Source organism: Lipotes vexillifer, unplaced genomic scaffold, assembly GCF_000442215.2.
Source record: "Lipotes vexillifer unplaced genomic scaffold, Lipotes_vexillifer_v1.1 scaffold371, whole genome shotgun sequence".
Taxonomy (NCBI): Eukaryota; Metazoa; Chordata; class Mammalia; order Artiodactyla; family Lipotidae; genus Lipotes; species Lipotes vexillifer.
The window spans coordinates 3,458,106-3,464,149 of record NW_006786304.1 but is presented as its reverse complement, the minus strand read 5'-3'; the positions used below and the strand labels follow the sequence as shown (position 1 = coordinate 3,464,149).

Genomic DNA, 6,044 nt, shown 5'->3' with positions numbered 1-6,044 from the left:
AGGAATGAAGTTCCGGAAGGACAGGGGAAGGAACCACTGTCTGTGGGGCGGCCGAGGGCAGATGAGCAAGTCCCAGTCCTGTCTTGCTTGCAGTTTCCCTCTTGTGGGCCTTTGGGGGTGCAGGTGGGGTTTATTCAACGCAGTACTCCCAATGGTCATGAGGTTTGTATTTTGGACCTTGATTTTCTCTACTCTCATTACTTGATAGCCCTACTTTGCATTCTGTGTTTGAGGCATACTGAACTTTTTTCAGTCCTCACCTGCTACCGTGTGAAAGTCCTTCTACCGTGGAAGCGCCTTACCCTCCACCTCCATCCTTAAGGTCTTATCTCAGGCATCACCTCCTCCTGGAAGCCCTCCCTCACTGCCCCCTCCACCTCCTCTTGGTTCCTACTGAGCACAGTTTTCCCTATCTTGGGCCTTAACGTTCTGGCGCATAATTTTTTGTTTATTTATGTATTTTTGCTCAGCTTTATTGCAGTATAATTTAAATACAATCATTCACCAACTGTAAGTGTACAGTGTGATGGGTCTTCACACACACAGGGTCATGTAACTGCCCCCAGTCATGATGCAAAACATCTCCGTTACCCCCCAAAGTTCCCTCCTGTCCCTTTGCTACAGTCCCTCCTCCCAATCCCAGCTCCTTTCCACCACTGAGCTACTTTTCTGTCACTAGAGTTTCGCTCTGTCTAGAATTTCGTGTAAACGGAATCCTATCGTATATAGTCTCCTGTGACAAGCCTTGTTCACTTTGCTTTTCGGGTTCATCTGCGTTGCTGAGTGTGTCAGTAACTGCGTATTTCTTGTCTTTTTCCTCCCCACAACAGGGTCTCTGTGAGGGTCACCTTTGTGTTTTCAGCTCATAGCACGGTCCTAGCACAGACTAGCACTCAGTGAATGTTTCTTAGATGGGACTGAACCGTATGCTCTGGGAGAGACAACCTAGAAGAGCTTCTTGATCCTTGGAAGTGCGTGACGCTGGGCCCATCTGCAAGATGCCCGGTGGCCTTCACGCCGCCCTCCAGCCGCTTTTCCATTTGCCCTGGCCCTTGCCAGCCAGCAGGCTCTCGCTCCGCTGCTCCTTTCTAAGCTTCTTCCTCTACCTGGTCCTTGGTTCTCCGCTCCTGCCCGCCCTTCTGGCCTTCGGAAACCTCTGTACCACGGAGCCCTCACCTCCTTGAGTCTGCCTGCTCCTCCTACCACCGCCTCCTGGACCCTCCCCCTGCAGCTGCCTCCACACCTCGGGCTTGCTCTGGGTACCATTCTCTGTGCCCCAGGAGCCCTTCTCTCTGAGCTCCTTTTGGGATGCTGGAGGCAGCTCTCTGCCCCATCCCGGGATGCTGAGTCGTGATTTCTTTTCCCTCCTCTCTTCTGCTTCCTGCCATCCCGCTTCATGCCCCGCTCAAACACCTTCCCATGGGAGGACCTTGGGGGAATCTCTAAATTTTGTACTGGCCAGAAAAACCTCTGTCTCTCTGATCCCCTCCTTCGCTCCATCTCTCATCTCTTTTCTCCTCTCCGCAGTCTGGGTCCCTCTTCTTGGCACCCTTAGCCCACTCTCTTCTCGCTGGTCTCCTGTCCGCCCCACTTAACCTCCTTTCTCCTCCAGTCTCCCCTCCGTTCTCTCCATCCATTTACCTGCTGTCCCTGTGCTCCGCCCTTTCTCATCCACTGTCTCCTGCCTGCCTCTGTCCCCACGGCCTCCTTCCTTCCTTCCCGAGGTCCCATCCACTTCTACGTCTCTCCCCCGCTGCTCCTCGCACCACTTCTCTCCTCCTCCCCCTCTCAGTTTCCTTCCCCCACCCCGTGTGCCTCCATTTCCCATATCTTACCCCCTTTACCCTCAGGGGTGTAAGGGAGACCCAAGACTTGTGAGCCAGACACAGACACACACACACACACACACACACACACACACACACGTGGCCACAGATGCGTGAACAGACACGTTGCATTAGCGAGCATGTGCCTCTATCCAGAGGTGCGTTCAGATATGCAGACACAATTATAAGTATCCACAGCTTACAACATATTGCATTTATAACACCAGGTACCGTTATTTTTACACAAGTTTCTGAAATGTGAATGGGCCGAATGAGGAAGGGTGAGAGCTAAGCACACAAGTTCACTCACAGGGGAAGAACTGCGTGCATGCATATCTGTACCCAGACACGGCTCTCACTCAGACCCACACACACACACACACTCTTCAGAGGAATCCACACTTCTGGAATCAGGGCTCTTTCAGAAGCAGGGAGAGCATGCACATTTTCCCAGCGTTGTGTGCCGTGTCCTGCATACATCTTCGAACGTGCCTGGTGGCTGCCTCAACCCTCCCAGGGTTATGACTCAGGGCTGGGTGGAGCCCTCGAGAGCATTTAGGACAACCTGCCCCCAGGGCTGTCCTCCTGCATCTGCTTCTGGTATGTAGGTACAAGAGGAATGTCAGCTTCTGCTTGATATGGATATTCTGGATAATTAGGGGATACCTATCATATGTGGGCCACTCAACATCCTGTCTAGTGAGCATCTGAAATGGATGGACTTCCCACGTAGCAAATCAATATATTTGGATCCTTAACACCGGTACTAGTGTCCTTAGTGCGTATTCATACACATAATTATTACATACTTGGTCATTCTTAGAAGGGATGAGCCCCCACCGCATGCCGTCCTTTTAGGTGCTGGGGGGCGAGGCAGAGCACAGCCCATCCTTGTCCTTGGCTCCAGCCCTGGCCTGGAACCTCCCTTCTGGCAGTCATCCTCTGTCTGTTGTGCACACACACACCGGGGTCTGTTGGGTAGTTCATTGCAGGGTCCGTGTTCCTCCTTGCTCCTTCCAGGGTGGGCCATTCCTGTGTTGTCATTACACACACACCTTTTTGGGGGGCTTTCCTTCTTACTAGCGGGACCCATGTGCCTTTGTCTGCAAACGGAGTGGGAGTTTCTTATAGTAACTTGTGTTATACGCTTGTTGTGGGTCTCCAGGATCTGCTCATGGGCCTCTCTCACGTTGACACTAGGGAGGCCCATTAGGTCATGCGCCTGCTTTATAGGCACAGGCCATACAATACTCCCTGCATTTATTTGCGCTGTGCATACACAGTGTGGATTCTGGCAAGCTGCTTGGTATGTGGTTCCTACGTCCATGCCCTGTAGGTCTTGTGTGCCTAGTTTGTGTGCAGGTGGGGCAGGCATTTCCTGTATTTATCTGTGTCCTGTACAGTCAGTGTGGGTGGGGCCTGAGGGCCTGAGGGCCTGTGATGTGTAGGATGTATTAAGTGGTTCCATGTCTCTTATGCACGGGCTGCGAAAGTCCCTGTGCCTACTTTGTATGCACATGGGGTGAGTATTTCTTGCATTTATTTGTTTTGTGCACACACTGTGGGTCCCAAGAGGCTGCTGCGCACACGGGGTAGTAGGTACTTCCGTGTCTGTTAAGAACGCCGCACGGTCCCGTGTACTTACTTTGTACGCCCGCGGGGTAGGTGTTTCCTGTATTTATTTCTGTTACGCACTTGCATTGTAGGTCCCGGGAGCCCTCTCGGTACACGTGGGCAGTTGGTGATTCTCATGTTTCTCTCACGCACCCAACGCGACGATCCTGTGTGCCCGTTCAGTCGGCACGGGGCAGCCGGATGACGGGTAACAAAGCGACAGGCTGTTGCTGAGCCCAGACCGCGCGGCGCGCCCGCGCCCTCCTCCTCCAAACCCCTTCCTGGTCTGGGTACCACTCACAGCCCCACCCTCCGCCCTGCACCGCAGCGCCCCCGCCGGCAGGGGCCGGCGGCCACGTGTCCTCCTCAGACTCGGAGCCGACTTTGCCCGCGGCCCAGGGTCCCTTCCCCTTCAGCCTCCCTTTCCTTCCTCTCCCTCCCCAGCCTTACTGTGTCGGGCCCAGGGGAGGTGTTCAGTGACCGTGTCCTGCCCTCCTTGCTTCCCTCCCCTCCCTGCTATTTTTGTCTCCCCCAACCTGCTCTCCTGTTCTCTCCCCCTCCGCTCCCCTAGACCCCCTTGTCCCTCTCCTGGTCTCTGCTCTCACCCCAGCCTGCACCTTTCTGCTTTCCCTAGGCTCTGCCTCTTTGTCCCCCACCCTGCCACACACACCTTTTCCAGTCTCATTCTGTATTTCGGACTCTCCGTTTATCTCTTGGTGTCTCTGCCTTGTACCTCCCTAAGGATTTCTGTCCACCAGGGCGCCTCTTCCAGTGTCTGTCTGTCTCCATCGACCATATCTCTCTCTGTCTCTTTAGATGTCTCCTCTGTCTCTTGCAGTCTCTGTCCAGGTCTCTGTATCTCTGTGTTTCTCTGCGTCATCACTTTGCCTCTGTAAATCTGTCTTTGCTTTCTGTCTCTCACTGTCTTTATTTCTTCGTGTCTCTTTTTCCGTCTTGGCCTCTGTGTCTCTCTTTGCACATTTCTTGCTTTCTTGTCTTAGGTTCCCTCTCGGAATCCCTGTGTTTCTCTATGTTTCTGTCTACATCTCACGAGTCATCTATCTCCTTGCTTCTGCCCCTCTCTCTCTGTGCCTCTTTCTCTTTCTCTATCTTAGTCTCTGTATCTTTTGGTCTCTGTCAGTGTCTTTCTGGCTTTGCCTCTCTCTGGCTCTTTCTTCATATCTCTCTGACTCTGCATGTCTCTCTTATCTCCGTGTCTATCTCTCTGTGCCTGTCTCTGTCTCTGTGTTTTCCTCTCTCTCTATCTCTCCAGCTCTGTCTTGCCTCTTCCTCCCTCTTTCTCTGAGTGTGGCTCTTTCTCCTATCTCTGATTCTTGCATGTCTCTCTCTCTTATCTGTGTCTCTGTCTCTCTCTCTCTATGACTATTCACATCTGCTGTCTGTCTTCTTCTTTGTGGCTGTTTTTCTGGCTCTTCATCTCTCTCTCTGCATGGATCTCTTCTCCTTATCTCTTTGTCTCTGAGTGTCTCTGGTTCTTAGTGCCTCTCTCTGCTTTCATGTCCCCATCTGCTCTCCCCACCTCTCTCCTCACCACCCGCCCATGCCTGTGTCTACATGTTTCTGTGTGTCTCTGGCATCTCTCTGCCTCTTTTAGTCTCTCCCTGCCTCCGTATCCCCTGTACTCCCACCCTCTCCCCTCTCCCTTTCCTTCCTGTATTCTGTGTCTCTGGTGTCTCTTTGAGTCTCTGGGTCTTAGGACATCTCCCTGCCTTTGAGTCCCCCTCTGTTCCCCACCCCTCTCGCTCTGTCTCTGTGTTCATATGTTTCTGTGTGTCTCTGTGTCTCTCTGACTCTATGTCTCTGTCTCTGGGCATCTCTTTGTCTCTATGAGTCTTTCCCTGCCTCTGAGTCCTCTGTGCTCCCTGCCTATTCCCTCTCCCTTTTTCCCCTTGTCTCTGTCTCTGGATGTCTCTGTGTCTCTGGGTGTTTCTGTGGGTCTCCCGGCCTCGGCACCTCCCTGCTTTTGAGTCCCCCTCTGCTCCCTGCCCCTCCCTTTCCCCTCTGTCTCCTTCTGTGTGTCTCTGTGTATCTCTGTGTGTCTCTGTAGGTCTCTGTGCTTTTCCTTGTCTCTGTGTCCCCCTCTATTCCCCACCCCTCTCCCCTCTCTCTGTTACTGCATCTCTGTCTGTTTCAGCCTCTATCTGTTTCAGCCTATCTCTGCGTGTCTCTGTCTCTGTGAATCTCTGTGTCTCTGTGAGTCTGGGGCCTCTCCCTGCCTCCGTGTCCCCTGCGCTCCCCGCCCTCTCCCTCTCCCTCTCTCCCCCCTCGCTCTCTCGCTCGCGCTCTCTCTCTGAGCATCCTTGGGCCCGGGGTTGCCATGGGGACAAGGTGGGAGCCGGGGATGGCGCGCGCCTGGGCTCGCGCCGGCAGCTCAGGCGAGGAGCAGCGGCCAGAGCAGCGCCAGCAGCAGGCAGCGAGCGGGCGCGGGAGCGGGAGCGGGAGCGGGGGTAGCGTTGGCGGCGGCGGCTCCTCCTCGGCCATCCCCTCGGAGCTGTGCAGCTGACGCGCATGGCGAAGACAGCGGCGCCTACCGATGGGAGCAGCGGTAAGGCAAGGCGGCGCGGCGCAGCCGGGCGGGCGGGC

At 54.3% G+C, this 6,044-nt stretch overlaps 1 pseudogene; it reads right to left on the bottom strand.

Moving 5' to 3' along the window:
• LOC103074063 (transmembrane protein 25 pseudogene) overlaps positions 1-5,942 on the bottom strand; it is an 8,524-nt pseudogene extending 2,582 nt beyond the window's left edge.
• Between the last annotated feature and the right edge of the window lie 102 nt (positions 5,943-6,044).